Source organism: Callorhinus ursinus, unplaced genomic scaffold, assembly GCF_003265705.2.
Source record: "Callorhinus ursinus isolate GAN/ISIS: 27379988/994484 unplaced genomic scaffold, GSC_fseal_2.0 scaffold4, whole genome shotgun sequence".
NCBI classification, from domain to species: Eukaryota; Metazoa; Chordata; class Mammalia; order Carnivora; family Otariidae; genus Callorhinus; species Callorhinus ursinus.
In genome coordinates this window covers 154,857,688-154,880,453 of record NW_027397066.1, presented here as the reverse complement: position 1 = coordinate 154,880,453, position 22,766 = coordinate 154,857,688, and positions in this window count along the sequence as shown.

The window sequence follows — 22,766 nt, the reverse complement described above, 5'->3', positions numbered from 1 at the left end:
GAACAAGTAAAGCAGATGGTCCTTACCAATGCAGGTGGGCATTATCTGATCTGGAGGGCCTGAATAGAACATAAAGGCGGAGGAAGTTTGAATTCACTCTCTCTGCCCAATTGCTTGAGCTGGGACATTGATCTTCTGTCTCTGCTCCCCTGGTTCTCAGGCCTTCAGATCCAGGCTGGATATACAGTCTCCACCTTGCGTTCTCTAGTTCTTAGGCCTTTGAACGATACCACCAATCTTTCTGGTCTCAGGCTTGTGGGTGGCAGACTGTGGGACTTCTCAGACTCCATAACTGTGTGAGTCAATACCTTATAATAAATCTCTTTATAATAAGCATAATAAATCTTTATATATGTAGGTCCTATTGGCCTTGGTTCTCTCCGGAGAACAATGACTAATATGGTTGTGTTTAAATAAATTTAGTGAGACAATTTCTAGAAATGGATGAATCCTTAAGGACACACTCCTACAAACTGGCTTATTCCCCACCCCTCATTTTTAGTGAAGGCCTTCCCCATGGTCATTCTGGAGACGTTTGCTGAATTAGGATGAATTAGGCTAGAGCCTCTGTGGGCTAGAATGAGGGGATTCAATTCTATAAATGAAGATGGCTTAGGAAAATGATGATCCTGGTGACATCCAGAACAACTATGGTTTTGAGGACTAGGAAATGTTCTAAACGTTCATAGGCATAAGTTTATTTCATTCCCCCCCAGTGACTTTCCTCCTATCACATAAGAAGTCACCCAGGCTTTGAGAGATTAAGGAACTGGTCAAGGTCACAGAACTGGTAAGTGACGCTAGAGCTAGAATCTAAGTTTGTTCAACTTCAAAGGCTTATTTAACTCTTAACCAATCTCCCCTGTGAGTAATCATATAATCATGGAATTGTAGAGCATTAATGCTGGAAGTGCTGTTAGAGATCATCTAATTAAGGGTGAGGTTTGCTTACATACCAAGGCCTTAGAGTGTGGTTTTATCTGATCTGTGACCAGGATCCAGGGCTTACCAACAAAGACATTTTCTGCAGTACTTTATTTGTGCAAAGGCAAAGATGGTATGGCATGGAGAGGATTTGAAGGCATTCAGTTTTCTTTTAGGAGCAAAGAGCTTTCTAGGAAAAAATAGCAGTAATGTAAAGGTCAAGGCTAATGCCTTGTGGGAAGAAGAGCAGGACAGATCGATTTATAGGGATTGCAACAGAAAATGTGGCTTAGAATGACAAAGAGAAATAAAATAATGTGGCTTGGCTAGGAAGGTATTCCAATGCTTGTTTATGTGATCTTGGTTAGGGAGGGCTCAAGAGAATGACATTTAAAGGAACTGAGAATATCATTTGCAAGAAGGCTAGAAAATTTTAAAGCCAGAATGAAAAAGAAATTAGAATTCTTTGGTTGGCATTAAAACTGCAACCCCACTTAATTTATTCACCTGGTCAACAGATATTTTTGAGTTATTCCTATGTGCCAGGCACTGCACTGGACACACGGATGCCACAGGAATTCTGGCAAACATGGTCCCCACTCACATGGACCTCACAGTCTAGTCAAAGAGACAGATATGGGCCAAATAATTACATATTAGTTCTGTAATTATAATTTAATAAGTGCTACCAAGAAGTATGGGATGCTATAAGACTCTACAAAGAGGATCTGACTTAGTCTTAGGTCTAGTGGTGCTGAAGCTGAGATCCAAAGGATGAGTAGAAAGAGACTGAGTGGAGAGGGAGGAACTTTCCAGACCCAGGCGCAGGGAGCAGGTAAGTCAAGGAGCTGTAAGGCAGAGTGAATGGAGAGCAGAGAGGAAGTGAAAGGCCTGTTCAGCCAGGGACTTGTTAAGGATTCTGGATTTTTTCCTGAGAGCCATGAGAAGTCATTGGAAGGTTTCAAGCAGGGAGTGACATGATTGATTTGGCAGGAGACCAGAGAAGGATTTGGGCCAAATCCTCATTAGCAATGGTTAGTTGTCACTTGCCTGGCCTTCCTCTTCTTGCCTAAATGGCTTGGAAACCCAGCAGGAATAGCTAGGGGTGAAAATAGGATGCCAGGTTTCTAGATCCTGACTCCCCTCCTCAGATTCCTAACGTTATACTGCTGGATGGCTGGGGCATCTGCCTAGGGCCTTGCCTTGTTCCTCCAGATCCAGCCAGTGTGGGACCAGATGATGTTGTCTGTGTTGAATTCCCATTGGAGGAGAACAGGCACTTGCGGTGGGAGAAGTTCCCCAAGGATGAAGTTGTGTTGTTGGCGATGAGCCATCAATTCTAGGGCCAGTGCAGAGTCAGCCTGGCCAGTCACCTCCTGCAGACCATTTCCACACTGCAGCAGGTGAGCTCTGGCCCTGCAGAAAACAGGGATTCAGTTCAAAGGCCACAGTGGACTCAGCTCGAATAGACCTCCAGGGTGTAGGCTTTTAAGGTTGGAGATAGCTTGGCCTCTGTCACTCTAGTCTCTTTATTCCTCTTTATCCTTCCCCTTAACCTGGCTGACAGTTCCTTAACCTGGCACTCCAGAGGAAGGATTTAGGTGGGTACTGCTGTAGTCCAGAAATGCTGAAAAAGAAATGCTTATATTTCCCATGTGCTAGTGATGTCTATTCTAGGGCTCAAACTCAGAGAGTGGCATGATTCCTAGAGAGGCATGGTATCGATGATAGATCCTCAGGCACAGGCTTGGTGGCACTTGGTTCAGAAGCAGCATGTAGCTTAGACAACCTGAGCATTTTTTATCTACTTAGAGACATAACTGGAAAGACAGTTAACACCCAGGTAGTGCCTCTTATGTGTCAGGCCAGCTATGTGTTTAAGCTGTAAATGTGTATGAGCTCATGTAAATCCTACCCTGCTAAGTAGATGCTTATTACCACCTTCATTTTACAAATGAGGAAATTAAGGCACAGGATGGATTTTTCACTGCTAGTAAGAGGCAGAGCTAGGATTAGAATCTAGGCAGTCTGGTACCAAAAGCCATGAGGTCAAGCACTCTACTAGATGCCTCTCTAGAATGAAGAACACGGGCCTGATTAGGCTTGTGCCCATCCATTTGCAGAGTGTTTCTTATAAATGGCAGATGCCTTATGTCATAGTCTGTCCAGACTGCTATAACAAAATACTACAGACTGGGTAGCTTATAAACAGGAGAAATTTATTTCTCACAGTTGTGGAGGCTGGAAGTCCAAGTTCAGGGTGTCAGCATAGTTGGGTTCTGGAGAGGGCCACCTTCTAGATGATGCTGACTTCCCCCTGTGGCTTCACATGGTGGGAGGGGAAGAGGGATCCCTCTGGGGTCTCTTTTATAAGGGCACTGATCTCTTTTATGAGGGTTCTACCTTCAGGATCTAAGGTCTCCCAAGGCCCCACTTCCTAATACCATCACCTTGGGCACTAGATTTTCAACATATGAATTTTGGGGGAACTCAAACATTCAGATCATAGCACCTTGTTTATAAGTCAGAGCGGAGTCTGTGTCATTGGACAGAGCAAGCATTGAATTTGGCTTTGAGGTACCAGGGACTCAAGGATCGAGAAGAAGATAAAGAGAACCTTTGAAATTTTGAAAATGGAATTTAATTGGAAGAGACACTGAAAGGAATACGGGGTCCTCAGAAATAGCTTGGGAACCAGAAGGGCCACAATCCACAGTACTAAAAATTTCAAGTATTCACAGCTATTTCAAATACTACTTTACGAGAGAGAAGTTAGTTTCTCTAGTTGATGGATGCCCCTCCCCCTCCAAAGAAAACTGTACAAATTAACCCTCTATTGGGCAAAATCTCCCAAATGACTTTTAGTTCAGAGAAATACTCTTTTAGACTTGCCACTGGCCTGGGAAAAGAGAAGCCATGAATTGTTTTCCTCTTCCTTCTCTCCACTTCTGTCTACTGACTCCTTTGAGAAACGTGAAGTGCCAGCCCTGTTCCATGGCCAGTGCTAGAAGTGTGTAGTCTTGAACCCCACCTACATGTGGGATGTCCAACCAAATAAAAGGATGGGTGCTTGTTTTGGAAGCTGCTGCAAGGAGTCATATCTGGTTCTGAAATTGCTTCTGTTTTCCAAATTCTGAGACTGGAAGGAAATACAGAGCTTTTGAAAGGTGTGACTGATGGGCATCTAGGATTGTCTACTCCAGTTTTGGAGGTGTTGATGGGCATGATCACCTGGCTCTGCCTGCTGAGGAGCAGACTCAACACCCAGGCCCCTAATGACACCCTCTGTTGGAGCCACGCCAGAAGATGGAATTGGGGGTTGCTTTGAGTCCCATTTTATAACTTATAATGGAGGCATATAGGAAGATTCATTTTGTAGAGCCATGGGATTTCTCTGTGGGTATAGGGCATTGAGTTGATAGAAAAGTAAGTTTAAAATGTAAAATTTTAATATGGTGATGAAACTGATGACATATTTTGAATATCTTGAACACGTTGAATTGGCTTATCTGTTGAGTTTGGGTGGATGAGACAACTGAGTATACTTGGAAGTGGAAAATAAATGAAGTGGCTTTTTTTTTTTCTTCAAGATTTTATTTTTAAGTAATCTCTACACCCAATGTGGGACTCAAACTCACAACTCCGAGATCAAGTGTTGCATGCCCTACGGACTGAGCCAGCCAGGCACACCAGTGAAGTGGCTTCTTGATTTAGTGTTTACTGTGACACCAGAATGAATCAAATTCAAAGATTTCTGGGCATAAGAGAAAAAGATACATCTACCAAAGTTCTGAGGGACTGAATGCCAACCTCCTTTATTCCATGTTGGTTTATAGAAGCAGTGACGAGAACTGAAGGTCAGCCGTTGGAATTTGTTGGAATAATTAGACAACTATTTACAAAAAAATAAATTTAGAGCCTAACCTTATATCACGAACCAAAATAAATTCCAAATTGAAGAAAGAGTTAAATACTTATAAGTACTTAAAAGAATGGAGAAGAAAATGTAGTTGAAAATCATGTTGTGGCAAAAGTGTCTCTCAATTTAACCAAAATCAGAAATCAGAAAAATGGGAACAGATTTGACAGGCTAAAATTTTTCAGAAAGTGAAGCAAAATAAAGCCTGTTACATAAAAACACAACATGAACAAAATTTAAGACAAGCAAAAACACTCAGAAAACATTTGCAGCATACATAATACAAGTTGAATTTCTTGGTATGTAGAGTCCTTACAGCTTAATAAGAAAACGCAAACATTACAGTGGAAAAGGAGACACAGTATGTATGAAGAAATGAAGATACACAAATTGTCAATGAGTTGATGAAGCAATGTTTCACCTTCCCAGGAATCAAACCACACCTACATAGCAAGCGGCCATTTTGGTCTATCACATTGAAAAAGAAGAAAATGGGATGACAACAGTGAAATGAGTGGTGTGAGAACATGGGGACATCTGTGCTTGGGAACGCTGCTGACAGAAAGGTAAAGTGACACTTTTCAGATGGGAATGTGGCCATCTGTATCAGAGACTTAAAAATAGGCATGTGCTTTCAACCAGAAGTTTTACTTCTATTTATTGTATTCAGGAACTAATAGTGGGTATGTGCAAACATTTCACCATGAGGATGTTTATAGAAGTGTTTTAGAATAGGCAAAAATCAGAAATAGCCTCAGTGTCTGACAATGGACATTGGTTAAGGAACTCATGCTCCAAATGTATAACAGAAAACTCTAGCTATGAAAGAACTAAATAGAGCCCAGCAGGATCAAGGGCTCCCCTGCCCCAGGCCCAATCTCAGTGGCTCTGTGCTGCTCCTCTCTCCCTCTGTGGGTCTGGTGTGGTTGAGCTCTTGGGAGGATGTCTCTCCCTCCCACCCCCCACCCCACGTGTTCCCATGTTCCCACTGAAGGAGATGTATGCACGCTTGCCCAATCCTGCTTTCCACCCCTGGCCCGAGGTGGGCTTAGGGATGTCCCTGCTCAGGAGCAAAGGCCCATAACAAAGATAAGAATTCCCCTCAATTAATTTATGAATTTAATGCCATTTTAATAAAAATCCCAGTGATTTTTTTTTTTCTTGAAACATGGCAAACTAATGGTCCTGACATTTTCCAGTAGATTAAATGGTTAAGTCTAATCAAAAGCTTTTGAAAAAGGAAAAAATGACACGGGGAACTCATCCTAGCAAGTCATAAAACATACTATGAATTCCCCGGCAGGATTTTTTGTAAAGATAATAAAGCATAATTTGCAAAGTTCCTGGGAACGGTTACGTGGCAGTTGATGCTATTTTATTCCTGGTGTAGCTTAGATACATTTGCGGGACTGGAGGTACAATAAAATTGGTGCCTGCCTTCTCATCTGTGCTGTTGAAATAGGCAGTGAGGACTTCTGTGTGGGAAGCGGGGAAGGGGTTGGTTTGGGACCCAAAGAACGCCCCAGGTTTGGAACAAAAGCAGAAGTGAGTGATGCTGATCAGGGACAAGTGTGTTGAGAGCCTGAATAAAATTGGAACTCATGGATCAATCGGCATTGCTCTACAGTGCTGATTCTCTAGCTGTTTGACCCTGGGCGGGTTATTTCACTTCTCTCGACTTCTGTTCTCTAATGTGTAAAATGTGCATGAGTAATTATCATCTGTAATATTGCTATGAGCAATAAATGGTAGTATATGCAAAGCAGTTCGTGTATCGCCTGATGCATGGGGAGCATATCATAAGGGTGGCAATGATTGTTTCTGAAGCACACGGTTGGTTTTGGGACTCTGCAAGGCCAGGATGACTGAGCCAGGCCACTGAGGGCTCCCAAAGTCCCAGGCTCCAACCCTGGCAAGGAATGAAGCAGGAGACTGAGAACATGGAGCTATCAAGAAAGATAAGGATGATTCTCTTGATATGTCCAAGCACACCAGTAGTCATCCATGTGGCCTTCAATTCACCTAAGTCAAGATCAGGCTTGTCCACGTATTGGCTGCCATTCACTGGCCAACAGCTCTGCCTGGCCCCAGGAGTCCTCTCTGTCCTCTCATTGATGAAAGTCTGAAACTCACACCATCTATCATGTCGCTTTTCTTTGCAGACACACCATTTTCAAGTTGCATAACTGGATTGATGGAATAATCTATTTCTTGTTGACAGGCCCGCTCTTGACATTTCTGACCAAGGCAAGAGTGTCAGTGGAGGCCCATATGCCCCCATCTAAAATCAAATATAGTCCTCCTCACTCTTTCCAGATTCTGTATTTGCAAATTTGTCTACTTGCTAAAACTTATTTATAACTCCCAGATCAATACTTGTGGCATTTTTGTGATCATCGGTACGTTCCCCGCTGAGGTCAAAGAAAAGCAGCACTGCCTTCCTGTTTTAGCTCTAGGACTAACCACATGGGCTTTGCGCTTAGTTAGTGTCATGTTTTTTTTGCATTTTTGTGCTTTTTTTGGGGATTTTGCACCTCCAAAAGTAGTGCTAAAGTGCTGTCTGGTGTTCCTAAGTATGAGAAGGCTGTGATGTGGCTCACAGAGAAAACATCTGTGTTAGAGAAGCTTTCTTCAGGCATGCATTTTAATGCTGTTGGCCATGGGTTCAGTTGTTGATGAGTCAACAATACTTATTACATAAAGTGTCTTCAAACAGAAACACACATTAACAAGTTTATATATTGATGAGTTGACAAAAAGTTGTGTTTAGAGGCTCACAGGACTGTAACCCTGTATCTTCCCTAAGAGCAATGTTCAGTATTCTCTAAATCAGTGTTTGTGGTGACCTTATAGAACATAACCACTGTGAATTAGGAAATCTGACTCGATGTTCTTCCTCCCACTAGGGCAAATATACATTCAGAAATATCTGGAAGACAATTTCAAATGGAGGAACCAGTGCTGGAGAACTGGCCCCTGGCCTTTGGCTCCCTTCTCCTGTCCACCCCCCAGGTTGACTCTGGGGGCCGCAGGTCCAGGCTCTGCCCATGGCCCTGGAAACCACTCCCTTGGCCTCTCCCTGGGCTGGAGTGGGCAGACGTGGGGAGAGGCCAGGGCGGGTTTAGGAAGCAATCTCTGGGCCACCTGGGTAGAGCCTTCTGGGCCTAGGAACTGGACTGTTGTCTAGAAGATTGAAGGGATCATGGATTTCTTGCCATATGCCAATTTAGGCCTCTGAAGTTCAAAGCTGATGTCTCTGTTGTCTGCCTGGACGGCTGTTAACCCCAAGCCCATGGGAGAGCGTTGCTTGCCAGTCAGTGTGACTTTCATTTCTCTTGACTGTTTCTCAGGTGGCTGTAGTCCAAACAGTGCACAGGGACCTTGTGCCTGAGGCATAAGAATCTTGTCTGTCCTGCTTTGTTCCAGCATTTTCTCCTTTAGGTCACAACTTGAAGATGTCTCTTCCAAACGTGGCTGTGAATTCTTCTCACATCTCAATATTCCTCGGGGCCTGTAGGGTACTAGACCTGGAAAGGAGGGTCTCTTTTTTCCCTTACTAAATATTGATCATAATGTGACAGGACCTGTCCTGTCCTTAATGGGGGCAGCAAGCCGTGATCAAGTCATCAACTCCCCAGTTACCAGATAACTGGGGCCAAGGGTATTAACTCGGGTGCCATTTTTGCAAGTAACAAGAAAGAGTGTTCCTGAGATGAATTCTAGGAGGAATTTTTCTGGAAGCAATATCTGGAGAATTTCAAGATCTGAGTTGTAAAGGAGGCTTCTAGCTGCAAGGCTGGAAGTCGCTGCGAGGGGCATAATTTTCAGGGCCTTGATGTTGGTGTTCACATTTCATTGGTGCTAGGTATCTCATTGGTTTCCTTCTAGAAAGTCAGGAAATCAGTTGTCCCAGCTCACTCATGGGATCATGAAATTAGTTTGGGGGCTCCTTACTGCAGCTGAGCACAGGACGGTGTTAAACTGACAGTGCTTGCTCTGTGAACTGGGGACTAGTGTCCTCAAGCAACTGTGTGTCCAGGGAAGCCCCACACCTAAAGATCCTGCTTTGTTTCAAAAACCGCACATCCTGTTTTTGGGAAGACAGAATATCGTCAGCTGTAGGTATCGAATCTACTTTGGCAGAGAAGCCACATTAAACATTTCATTAAAACCCTTGCTATATGAAATGGAGAGTTTTAGAAGCAATGCTGTAATTTGGGGTAGCTTTTGAATATGCGTGCCTTGCTACAAGTTTCTCTTCGTCTTTGCCAGAAAGTGAGGTTTATTAGAGGCAGAGAGGAAACAGGGCTCTCGCATTCCACAGCTGGGAAACTGGGCAGGTGCCTAAATGCCTCCATGCCTCAGTTTGCTCACCTGTCAAAGGAGCATACTATGTGCTTTAAAGACTGGCTGTACAGAACAGGCTGGGCAGTGTGGGTAGAATGCCTCTCACGTGAAGATGTTGGAAGCCATGAATGGCATCGGTGCTGACTCTTTGCCCAGCCCCCAGTTTCATTTTTGGCAGCTTCCTTCATCCCCGGATATCTCCTGGTTTTAGACCATTTGCAGGTAGTCAGCTTATCCACTTTGCTTTATCACTGGGTTTTTGAACCGTCCAGAATTTTGTTTCTTACTGGACGTGGGGCCCACTGCTTCCCTGACCTTGTGGAGCATCCTGTGTGCTTGGGGTTAGAGGGAGGGCGTTTTTCCCTACTCCACAACTTCATTTCCATCCATCCCACCGAGGAGCTTAATCTGATTGAAGATGTTGGAAGAAACAAACAGGGCAGGCTCAGCTCAGACTCTTTGTCTCCTTTTATCTGGTGAGCTGGCCTCTGGGAACAGCAGGGTCCTTCTGCCCCTAGAGGCTGTGCCATTCCTCGGGGGCACCCCCACCCCATGCGCCCTGGGCCTGCCCTGCCTGCAGGGCAGCCCCACACAAAGCTTATTTGCCCATTATTGAGATAAGCTTTATCCTCCAACTTGGAGTTTTACTAGCAAAATCCGCCCCCGACAGTCCGATTTCCAAAGCTGTCATGGCATATTGGTTAAGAGACTGGTCTCTGGAGTCAGAGAAACTGGGCTCAAATTCTAACTTTGCCACTAACTGGTGTGTACATTTCACAGACTCCTAAACTTTGCTGGGTCTTGGTTTCTCTTCTATGAAAGGGGGAAAATAATGGAACCCGCTTCCTAGGTTTGTTGGGAGCATTTGAGGAGTTAGTATATAGAACGCATTTAGAATAATACCTGCCTTTGGTAAGTAGTAAACGAATGTTAACTAATGGCCACTCCCTGGTCAATTTTTTCTTTTCTCAATTTATTCGGAACTTGCCGAGGGAAGGTGGCTAGTGGATGCTGGGTCCCTCAGAGACCCAGTTCCTCCTCCTCCATGGGTCCCCTTGCTGCTCCCCCTGCTCCTGAGCCAAGGCCTCTCCTGAGCACCCCACCTTGGCTGTGATTCCCACAAATGTCTGCTCAAATGCATATACATTACTTGTCTCGTTTTTATCTTTTTATTTTTTCTTTTCTCGTGTTTACACAGACTATTCTCTCTGCTGAGGAAGAAGGGAACAAAACGGAAATCGAGTATTTGTCTTGTCCTCTGTCATTGTCATCACACCGTTCACCCCGCCTGTGTGGGCCTGTCCCTTACTCATCCCATTATTAATTCAAAGAGAGTTAGGACACCTCTATTTCTTTTGGCAGACTTCATCGCATTCTGCCTGCTCTGGATGTCCACCTTCAGGAAGTCAGTCAGGCAGATACGAACCTGTGGGTGGTAATTGTCTTTGGTTATTGGCCCTTTATTGATCTTTAGCAGGCTTCTTTAGAAACTGAGCTCTTGAATGAGACATGTCGAGTCGCACCCCTACCCCATGGCCTTTTGCCACCCGGTCCCTCTCGCTCTTGGGAAACCTTTATCGGCTGAGTGCCATGTGCCAGGGCTATGGGAAGGTAAGATACCCATTGCTCCAGAAGAATGTGCAGTTCAATGGTACTTAAGTCCTGCTCCAGGGGGCCCTGAAGGTCGCACAGGGGTCACCAGGGAGAGGGTGTGTGGGGGGGGTTTTACCCTACTCTCCACATCATTCCAGAACTATTCTGCTCTTCTTTGTTCTGCATATTGGGCTTCTGTGTAAGATTCCATCTAAAGAAAGGACTGCACTGGGGTTTTTTGTTTTTTTAATAGTTTGAAAACCATTGACCTATTTTTTTCCACTGAATTTATGCAGAATGGCTTTTTATAGTGGTTTGACTCTCCCAGCTTATGTTTGGCCAACACGATGACAGAGGAGTCTGGCCAGGGCATTGGCACTGGTCACCCAGAGAGTCAAACAGCGCTGACCTCTGAAGTTGTCCCCTCAGCTAAAAGTCTCACCTTCTGTGTTGGAACAAGACCTTTCGTGGTCCGGTCTAGTACTATTTGTGGTAATACACAGGAGTTTTTAGGGGAGGTACCATACATAAATTGACCCCCCAAAGGCAATCTCTGAAGAGTTCCAAAAATATTTTAAGCAGTGACAACACTGTTGAAATAAGTTTATGGGCCCCTAAATATGCTAGAAGCTCTAAAATAAGCTCTCAAAATCTTTTTTGTAGGACACATGATATCAAACTATAACTTTCCAAAGGGCAAGAGATAGGATTTTGCTTAATTAACTTTGTGGAGTGTTTGTTAAGGCAAAACCTCAGAGATCTAAGATAATCAGGGATCAACCAATTGCTTCATCAACGAACTATAAAAATGCATCTATAGTAACTGGTCAGAATACCTGGCTTATTCTGATTTTATAAAGCTATTTAAAAGATCCATATGTTTGCCTGTACATAGAACATTTCTGGGAGATGCTCTAGAATGGGAGTTTCATGAGGCAAGGCTTTTTTCCCCCGGCTTTGTTTATTAATGTATCCTGAGGTGGTGCCTGGCATATAATAACCCATGTTCAATAGATACATGTTGAATGAACGAATTCACAAGAAGATGGTAATGGTGGCTAGCTTGGGGGAGTCGGACTGGAGGCGAAAGTATTACTTTTCAGCTTGTACCCACGTGTGGTACATCTATGGGGAGTGTGGGAAGAATGTCTGCTTGGCTCCTTGTACTTTGACTTTTGTTCGTAGAAAGGAAGAAACTTTGGATTTGTTTTCACTGTTGTCCTCTGGCCTTATGGCCCCCACCTTTGCCAAACTGAGGAGAAAGGTACACTCTGGCTGATTGTTCTTGGACCTTACATTCTTGGTGGGCAGGATTTCACCCTTCTTCCACCAGTTCCCATCCCTATTGCATTGCGATCTGGGCTTCACTTGGAGGAGTAAGTGTGGCCGTAATTATACTTTCAATTTCAGCTTTCCTACCAGTGCCTTGCTCATGGGGCTGAATGGAAGTGGACATTGGAGTTTGTTCTTCAAATCTGGGTCATGATCCCAGGTCAAGTCCCACATCAGGGTCCCCGCTCAGCGGGGAGTCTTCTCCCTCTGACCCTACCCCCTCTCATGCTCTCTCTCTCTCACTCCCTCTCTCTGAAGTAAAAATAAATAAAATCTTTAAAAAAGTAGGCTCCATGCTAAATGTGGAGCCCCGTGTGGGTCTTGAACTCACGATCCTGAGATCAAGACCTGAGCAGAGATCAGAATCAGAAGCTTCACTGACTGAGTAACGCAGGTGCCCTGGACATTTTAGATTCAAGCGAGCTGGTATAAGAAACCTTAGGTGGGAACAGAGCTCTAGGCGATTAATAAGTTCTACTTTCGTTCTTGTCTTTCTATGCATAGTTCCTGCAGACAATAACTGCAGAGTGCCTTGTGGTAGCATTCGGAAGCCCCAAACTCATCCCAATCCCTTGATGCTACAGTGATTTAATTATTTAGTTTGTCATGTGCATATATTATTTTTGAAAAGAAGGTATGGATCATTACATAATAACAGAGTGAAGAGTGGGCACAGAGAGAGTGGTTTTTCTGTCCACCTACAACAGAATAATTATTTTTCACAAACTCTGTTGGAGGCAATTTGCATTTATAAACAGGAGAGATAATAATAATTGGTTGGCAGAATGATTTGGCATTAAGAGGCTCTTTGAGAAAACTGGTTCACAGGATCATTAAATGGTTAAAATAAAAATACAAAAGAGCAGAATTTCCATGAGAAACTTTGCATTCTGGAACAGAGACTAACAAGTTCAGTGGGCTGGGGGTGGGGGTAGGGAGTCAGATCCCAAAAAGGATCATAGTGCTGCCCCACAGATTCCAGAGGACTTGCTGCACTAGGCATTAAGGATGAACACTTTTGCTCTTTGCAGATGATCTCTGCTTTGTGCCTGGATGAAGCAGTACTATGCGCTTAGCGCAGACATTCTTTACATGTGTAGTGCAATGAGGAAAGTATTAACATTATATACACAGATAGGCTTAGGCCACACGATACTAAGGGGCGGAGGGGGAATCCGTGGTGGGCCGAGGGTGACTTGTACAGGCTCCAAAGAGGCAACTGTGTCCAATCTATCCCCCAAATTATGTTCTGTGACTTCATGTTGGTCACGTGATAGCTGTCAATGTGGGAGAATTTACACCACAGAAATTGGCAAATACTGCACATGGTGTGTGTTTTTAAAAATGTATTTTCCTCTGAGATGTGGTTGCTAAACATTTACTGACACATCACTGGATAGGAGTCAAACCCAGGCAGTTTGATGCCAGGGCATTTTGGCAAGGATGAATGTTTTCATGCCAAATTATTGATAATGGTACTATAAATTGTAATCAGTGGCAGAACTGACCATGTCTCTTTTTTTTTCTCTCTTTCATAGTCTAGATCAGGGGGCAAAAACTAAATTAGTTAAAAAGAGAAGTCACCAGGATAACCCAGTGACGCTAGGCTACAAAGTAGTTATGCCACTTTCAAGCTCTGTGAAAATAAAGCCTGAGCAACTGCAAGCTTTCATGTACCTTAGGATGCTCTCCCATCCTGCATCTGCCCCTCCACCGCCCACCCTTTGTGGGGGTCCAGGGAGTAGGGCCACCGTCATGACAATTGAGCCTGGAATGTGACCAGCAGAGCATCTGCAGGACATGACGCCATTTGGCAAAACCCAAATCAGCATAGGAGATGTGGTACTATCATTTGACTTAGATGCTAAGGGCTTCCCCTCATCATGAGGAAGGCAATGGTCATCCTTGTGGGCAGCCTCAACAACAATTGCTGGGTGCCAACTAGATGTCAGGCATTTTCCGAAACGTTTTACAGACAGTGTTTTATTTTATTATCTGAGTGATGTATAGTAATCGTCCCCTGTCTCTGAGAAGAGAAAACTAAGATACAGAGAGGTTGACTCATTGGCTTGAGATCATGTAGGTGTCAAGTGACTGAAGGAATTTGAAGCCCGTGACAATCAGACCCCAGAGTTCTTGCTCCCAGAGATGCCATCATGCTACCTTGAGGAAATGGGGCTAAAAGGGTAGTCCTGGGGCTCACAGGTTCTGAGAGCCTGGTTAAACAAGAATTTCCACTGAAGAATTTCCCTTGAATCATGTTGCCTGTGACCTTCTCTGACCACTAGCCTCCCCTAACCTATTGCCTTGGCCTCAGCCTTAAAGACATTTAGTATCCTCCCAGGTCTAACTGCCACTACCACCTTCCCCTCCCTCTAAACCGGATGATGTGGTTGTCTTTTGGCCCTTACCTGTGCCTTGAATGCTGCCAACCGGCATATTTTACATCTCTGCTCTTCAGCTGGTCAAAAACCAGCTCTCCTTCTCTGAGCTACCCACTCCACTTCTCAACTGACCTGGTAATGATACATTACGACTGAAGAACCAGGGCACTGTGTGTCTAAAGAAAGAAGTTTAAAATATTTTATTAGGGAACATACATCAATATTCAATGACACTTAAATATTATGGCATCCATATTTAGAAGGACAGTATAAATGTTTATAACCTGAACAGTTACTTCGTGAAACAAATAAAATAAATTCCTTTTAGACAGTGGGCTGTATGATCCATAAAGTGTATTTTTTCAATAATTTACTCATCTGCTTAGGAAAATGTACATTTGTTTTCTTCAGAGAAACAACAACAATGTGATTGGTCACCACATCACATCATAAAACAAATGAACCTGTAAAAATGACATGTAGAAAATTCAGAAACACTTAAATAGCACATTCCAAAGATACCAAATCCATTTAAAAGGAATTAGATGCTTCAGAAGCCATTGCAGTCAGCCTGGGTGTCATACATATGCATCAATACAAAATACTGCAGCAAGTTCCAGTATAACGACTCACACGAAGTTTTATCTGACTTAGGAGAGAAGTCTCCCTTTTACAGCGTAGAACACATACCAAAATCCCAGCAAGGTTCAGATGAATTTTGTTTGTTACACGGAGGGCAGGGTCATGATATAAACTCAATCAACCAAATACTAAAACCTGGAGAAAGTGGCATGGTCCGCAAACATAGCAGAGTTAGAAAATGTCCCAGTGGGGACCTTATTCACTGCGACAATTGTAAGGGTTACGGGGAAATCATAGCCGCTAAAATCAGCCTGTCAGCCCGCATTTGCTTCTCTGGCAAAGTAGAAATGCCATGTTTGTATTTTGAACAGATCTAATGAGTAGACAAGCAGAAAAGCTGCAGTAAGCCAGGAAATGTCACAGGGTTCATGTTTAAATGGCATCTGCTTTATTTACTAAAATACAGTTTTAATTTCACAGGAAAATGAGCTTCCAGAGTTATTTTCCTTAGCCCCAGCAAGTCAAGTCCTTCCAATTGCTAGTTGATTGGAGAAGTGCAGCTCCAAGGTCGTCATTTTGTTTCAGTTGCTCCCACACCTCCACTGCCTTGGATTTGCAAAATCTACCAGGTACCCTTTGTACTATGCGACGTCCTGATACCGACCCTCCAATGATGGATGATGTGAAAGACAGCCTTGGGGAGCTGTAGCGATCCATTTATTTTCTACATTTTTGGGGGGTAGGGAAAACTCTTTCTTTTAATATTGTATGACATTTTCATGCTAAAAGCAATTCCTCAATTTTCTAAAAACACTGAATTGCCTTGTGTAAGATTTGCTTGCAAAGACTTCCAAAGCATTGGGTTATTCGTATGGATTAGCCACTTTGTGTTCAACGGATGTTTATTTGCCCAATCAGAAACAGACTTTTTTTTTTTCTGTTTAGCCATCCCACTGTAATGCTGTGTGCTAAGCCTTGAAAACAAAGAGAATCAGACAACTGAGAAACCAAGGCCTTTCAATATTCAGCCAAGCCAAACATGGGAGCTCTAGCAGGAAAGCCCCTGGCTCATTATTTCCTGGCTCTTCCTTGGTTCATCCTTGGCTTAAACAGAGTAGGAAGAAAATCAGGCATGGTTTTCCTGCATGGGACTTGAGGGATGGGGTTTGCAGAGCCAACTGGCTGCCATGAAATGGGAAGCTGCTTTCCATGTGCCCTCTCAGACATGCCTGAGGTTCACCAGGCCCTGGGCCTTTGTTTGCACTGGTTCATCCCTTACTTGCTTGGAAAAACTCCCTTTTTTCCCACTCCATTTTATCCTCCAGGATCCAAATTAGAGGTCACCCTTTTTGAAAAGCCCAACTCCAAGGGTGGCTTGGGTGCCTTGTGCTAAACTCCTTTGGTGCTGCATGAATTCTTGTGCCACAGAGCTTTACTGTGTTCTATTATAATCGTTGACTTTCCTGTCCTCTCCATGGACCACAGGCCCTTGAGGGTGAGGACCATGTGTCCACCCTTGTTTCCTCCACTGTCTGGAGCTGAGCCTGGAGACCTCACTGAATATTACAGGATGGATGAGGAAAAGAACCGCTGTGTGCAATGACAACTTCCCTTGGAAAAAGGTGATTTGGCTTTGCAGCATGGCTTCTTCTACTCTTATGGAGGTGCTGGAACTTGAGGGACACGAAGGGAACTTTAGTGTTTAATATTTAAGAATGCAACAGGGAAGCTGTACCTAGCTCTCAAAAGATTGCCCTCTTTGTCCCCCAAACCTGTTTTTCTGTCTTGTGTTTCCATCCACAGCCACTCCTTAAATCACTATTGTCCCAGTCTTGACAAGAGTAATATGTTAGACTTGTCTCTTAGAATAATGCGTGACAAAGAAGTAAATCCATGTGGCAGGTAAGACTTACAGGTTTCTGAGGTGGATTCGAAAGACAGTGGTAGCAGGAAAGGGGGCTGGGCTGGACACCCCCTTCACTGGGCCATGAGGACAGCACTCGTGGCCATGAAGCTGGCTTCATGTAATGAGTGTATGTCCCCTCAAAAAAAAAAAAAAAAGACACATGGACCTTTAATGGATTACATTAATACTTTTAATATACTAAGCATCATGTGTCAACATGACTAAAATTGTACCCTTCTGTAGAGTAAGAATTCTTACTACAAACCCAATGTATGCATTTTCACGAGTTCATACTTTGGTCGAGCTGGTTCTTTGTAAACCGAGGCCCATATTTATTTCCGTGTTGGCCAAGCCAGTCCCATTCTGCTCCCTATGAGGTGATGTTCTCAGTGTTCCTTCCCCTAGCACTGAAAGAATGAAAAAACTCTTTTTACTTTGGGCCAACACCAACCCATTCAGCCTTGCCACGACTCAGCTTCTCAAAAACCCAGAAGACCCAAATAGCCACAGACGGTGTTTACACAAAGCAGAGCTGGGCCAAGAACTTCATCCCTGAAAGTGACTTTCCCCCTCCGCTTAAAACAAGTCTGAGATTTCGAATCACAAGAGGCCATTTGGCAGGGAGAGGTGGCAGGTCCCTGTCAAACACGGCCTTTGAGTATGGCTGCCTGCCCTACTGAGTCGTGGTGAGTGGAGTTTGCAGTATGGATTTTCCTGTGAAGCCACCCGCCTGGAAGGGTTCCAGAGATCGTACAAGGGGGGCCACAGAAATGCCACGGCGCTCACTGGCAACTTGAAATTAGAGCAGAGACTGAGTTGGCCTTTCCATGATATGGATTTCGGTTGTGGCTGAAATCAAAACTGCCTGTGGGTCATGACTGGGAATTTGCTGTTTTGTCTTGTAAACACTTCTGATAGTCACCCGGCCAAGTGCTTCCCTATTTCTTTAGACGATTTTAAACCCTAACTTTGCTTCAAATATTCTACTGTCTTCCAGTGGCCAAAATTACTCCTCTTTCTCATAGCATCATTTACATAAACACACACACACACAGCTTTTATATAATAACTGCATGCTATAGAGTGTCTTTCATAAAACAACTGTCGTAAAAAAAATACTTCCTATTGCCAAGTAAGTAGTTAATTCGAGAAAGATTGCAATCCAAGCAATGGCACCACAGCTCTTGTGACTCTCTCATGAAAGAGTAATTAGTTTCTTGAACTGGTGACGACCCATTTCTGGAAACAGATCAACTGGGTTGAAAAGTAAAAGAAAGTAAAAGACTTAGTCCATCTTTTCCTGCATGTAGAGTTTTCGGTGCTTTAAGACACTTTACAGGTGATGTAATTTATAATAAAGTTGAATTAATATAGCATTTGGGAGGGGAAACGAAGACAGGCAAAGTGTGCTAGCATTTCCTGGGGGCCTTCTATGATTCCACACATTGTATCAGCCCTCATGAGGCATTTTTATGTGCAGCATTGCATTTGCTTACCCCATTTCACAGGTGAGGAAAATGCAGTCAAGAGAGGTCAAATGACTTGTCCAAGATCACTTAGTTAGGTAATGAGAAGGGGCCTGAAATTAAGCCCAGGCCTTATGCCTCCCAGGCCATGGCTCTTTTCCCAAGCCTAGTGACGAGATCCCACTAGTTCTCCTCCGATGGCCGGTTCTGGGTGAAGGTGGTTAAGTCAGGCCAGGTGGGTGGCCAGCACGGGTGAACTAACTGCAGGAAGAGGTACCGGAAGGCTCAACTCTTTCCAGGCTTTGTCTTTTTCCTCACTCGCTATCAGACTTGATTCTATTCTTCTCACACCCGTATCATCCTATTGGTTCTCTGTGAAAACGTTTCTTTTGTAATGTGACCATAAAGTCTTACATGTTAGGGCGCCTGGGTGGCTCAGCCAGTTAAGCGTCCGACTCTTGGTTTCGGCTCAGGTCACAACCTCAGGGTTGTGAGATTGAGCCACACGTCAGGCTTCGCATTCAGCGTGGAGTTGGCCAGAGATTCTCTCCCTCCCTCTTCTTCTGCCCCTCCCCCCCGATCACATGCTCTCTCTCTCTAAATAAATAAATTCAAAAATAATCTTACATTTTACCATATCCAAAGGTGCAAAGGACTTGGCACACAGTAGGTGCTCTAAATGTAATTTCTCCTACTTAAACTTTATCTCTGTATACCTCATCACAGTGCCTCATACGGAGCACACTCATTTCATTGTCTGCAATATTGGGTTAAGTAGGTGTGGTATCATTGGAAAGTGGGCTGCCTGTGACTTGTTATACCCCAGAGACAAAGGGAGCTATTTTTTTCCCTCCACAACTGATGAAGAAAGCATGTGTTTTGATTCAGGCTTTAAAAGCTGAAGTAAAATTTCTGTTGCAGAATGTCAGTGACCGTGTGCTGAAGTTTAGGTATAAGGGTCATGAGTGATGTTCGGAGTAGGAAGGCAGAGGGTGAGGTGAGCTGCTGGAGATGGGGACATAAGCACGCAGGGGACCCCACTTTTTAATCCAATTAGTCCCTAGTCAATGTTTAACTCCCTTAAGAAAGTATGTAGAAAACGAACCATTGTTATTTAAATTTTTGTAATACTTGCTTGTTTTGCTCTTAAAAAGATTTCATCACCTTAGTTTTTTTAATAGCCTTCTTGTCAGATGGCATTTGGGCATCCTTATTTTTGATTAAAGCTGCTCATCCACCTACCTATTCATCAATGCTCCCTCTTCCCCTGCCCTTATACAAGGACTGTCACCGCTGCCAGGACGCAGAGGCTGGGTGGGGGAGGTGCTGTGGATGGCAAAGCATTCATCCTGACGCTCCCTTAGCTTTTGATTAATGAGCCAAAGGCTTTCCAACCCTTGAGACTTCAATTAGCCAAGCTGCAGAGCTGAAACCTTTTCATTATGAAGATAAGGCTGGGTTTAGCAAAAGGAATGGGGACCAGACTGGGGAAGAAAGACAAGTTTTTTTTCTTTTTTTTTTGATGGATAAATCAATAAGCCATTGCTGTACTCAATCAAACCTGTTTTTGGATGGTTTTGGCTGAAATACACTCACTACTTTGGTAGGCGCTGGCTTTCCATTTGATTTTTCCTCCTGTAATTTCTAGATGGGATGGAAGCTGGTGAAGCACAAACTCTTAGCCAACAAGGCTGTTCCCTTGTGATGGATATTGTGGGGCCAGAGACACTTCCAATTTGAGCAGTGCCCCAGGGAGGGGGCAGGGGCACGGGAAACCAAAGTGGCACCATGCCTTGCCCAGAAAGCGCGACAGTCGATGCTATGCACTTAGAGCAGTCCCGATCCCTCCAAATGAGGATAAATGCTCTTTGCGTCTCAGCAGGAACCAGGCAGAAGGCATCACTCCATGACTGTCAGGGCAGCGCCCTGCCAGAGATCAATTTGTCTACAATAAAAGGTTTAGGTGGGGTTGAGGAAACAGAAATGGAACTGAATTTCTCAAGAGAAGCAAGGTCACCAGGCCAAGACCCTCTAAAACCACACGGAACGGGCAGCAGCACCCAAGAGGTAGGAGCAGCAGGGGCTAAGACCCTACGGTAGAGTCACTGAGGGCTGGGGCAGGAATAGTGGGAGGCGGTCTGCAGAAGGTAAGACTTAGAAAGCATTTTAGCAGGGAATGGCTGTCTACATCCTTATATCCAATCAAGTCAGTGTCACTTCCTTTCCTCTACTCTTTCTAAGCTGTGAGACAGAGTGGAAGAAAAACTACCTGAAGGCTCATGGGCACCCATTTTCCACGCTGCTCCTGATGTGGGGAGGACGTCCCTGAAACAGCATTAACTCCCCCATTGCCAGGATTGGGGCCCAGTGGGGATCACAGCCTATGGCGCGCTCCTCAGTGACCCATTTCCTGGGACTGGGTTCTGTTGTTGGTTCTTCACCCCATCTTATTGCATCTCACCTTGCTCTCAGGGTCTAGGGTCTGGACCATTCACTGATGGGGGTCTGCTTTTCTAGGTGCAGAGGTCTCCTGGGGGATTCTGTGCCTGCCCTGACTCAAGATGGCAGCCAACGTGGGATTCCTCACTGCTGTGCTCTCCACCCCTGATTAGAATCTCACTAACTCTTCAGAAGCCCTATCACCTGAGCCTTCCTGGTGGGTCAGCTGGTATTTCCAAGGCCCTGTGGACCTGGTCTCCCAGCCCCTGCCTGGAACTAGCACTTGGCTCTGGTCCCTTGTCCCTCTTTGTCTCCTCCCTGCTTGCTTGCTCAGGAAGGGCCCTGGTCCTTAGATAGGATACCTCAGGGGCTGAGTACTGCTCTGGGCATACAGAGTGACATGACAGGTCCCACTCTCCAGGAGTTTTAATCTGGTTGAAAGACAGAACCTATATAGGCGCAGTGTAAAGTACATTTTAAGGTGAGAAAACTATAGATTTTAAAAAAGCAACAGACGGATTAAAAAATAAGGTGCACCATTAATTGTCAAATGCAATTTAAAGACATTTGTTATAGGGACTCGGAGAGAATGGGCAGGAATGGCTGAATTTGCACATTTGAGTTGGGGAAAGAATTGTGGGTAAGATTTTGCAGGCAGAAAGGAGAGAGTAGGGAGAAAGTTTTATGGGTTAAACTGTACCCCCCCCAACCCCAATTTCATATGTTGAGGTCCTAATCCCCAGGCTTTCAGAACGAGACTGTTGTTTGGAGAAAGGTTCTTTAAAGAGGCCATTAAGGTTAAATGAGGTCATTGGGGTGGGCCCTGATCCACCCTGGCTGTGTCCTTAGAGAACGAGGAGATTAGGATGCAGACACACACGGAGCGAAGGTGATGGGCAGACACTCGGAGAAGGCAGCCCGCCGCAGGCCAAGGAGAGAGGCCTTGGAAGAGACAACCCTGCAGAACCTTGATTTCAGACATCCAGCTTCCAGAACTGTGAAAGAATAAATGTCTGTGTTGAAGCCCCCAGTCTGGGGTATTCTGCTATGATGGCCCCGGCAGCCTACCCCCAGGGGGAACTGTGCCAGCGAAAGCAGGAGCACATTGGGTAGGAGAGGACCCTCTGCGTAGGGGAGAAAGATTCCTGGCACAAAGTTATGAAGAGAGAATAGATAGAGTCCGTGAACAAGTTCCCAGGGCAGAGGAGCTGGTGGGGATGGGGACAGGCAGTGGGAGCGCTAGATGAGGAGCACCTTTCACCCAGTTGAGTTCTGCTGAGTTTTGTGCAGAGTGTGCCTTCCGAGGGAGCAGTCATTGCTTAATTGCTTAACTTGCTTAATGCTAACATGAAACCAAGTTTGCTTTGGGATTCATCACGGTCTTGAAGGCCCTAAGGGTGAAGAGGGAGAGTGAAAGGTGAAAGCGCACAGAGGCAAGAGACCAATGACGCAGGAGAGAAAGAGGTGACATTGTAGGGCTCGGTAAAGAGTTCAGAAATGTTAAAGTGGGAGGGGGCAGCTGGTAAAAGAGGTGCTCACCTGTGGGTGGAGATAGAAATAACAGGGAACCACGCTTGACCACCAGCACGTTGTGTTTGTACCTTTCGCATGGAACTGATAGTATAAGCCCAGAAAGACAGCAATGGCGGCCCAGGTACAAGTCTTTGTGGAGGGGCCTTGAATGGGCTTCCCCTGGGGCGCCCAACTCCGGCCCGGGGACTCCCCAAGGCCTCAGGGGCACCAGCTTGCAGTGTCAGGCCTGACGCGGAGAGGGGACAGAGAAGCTGAGGGAAGGCCCCCTTGTCACCCAGGGCAATGCATGGAGCACTGTATCCCATGGGAACAGGCACCCCGTGGGGCAAGGGTTCCTTCCC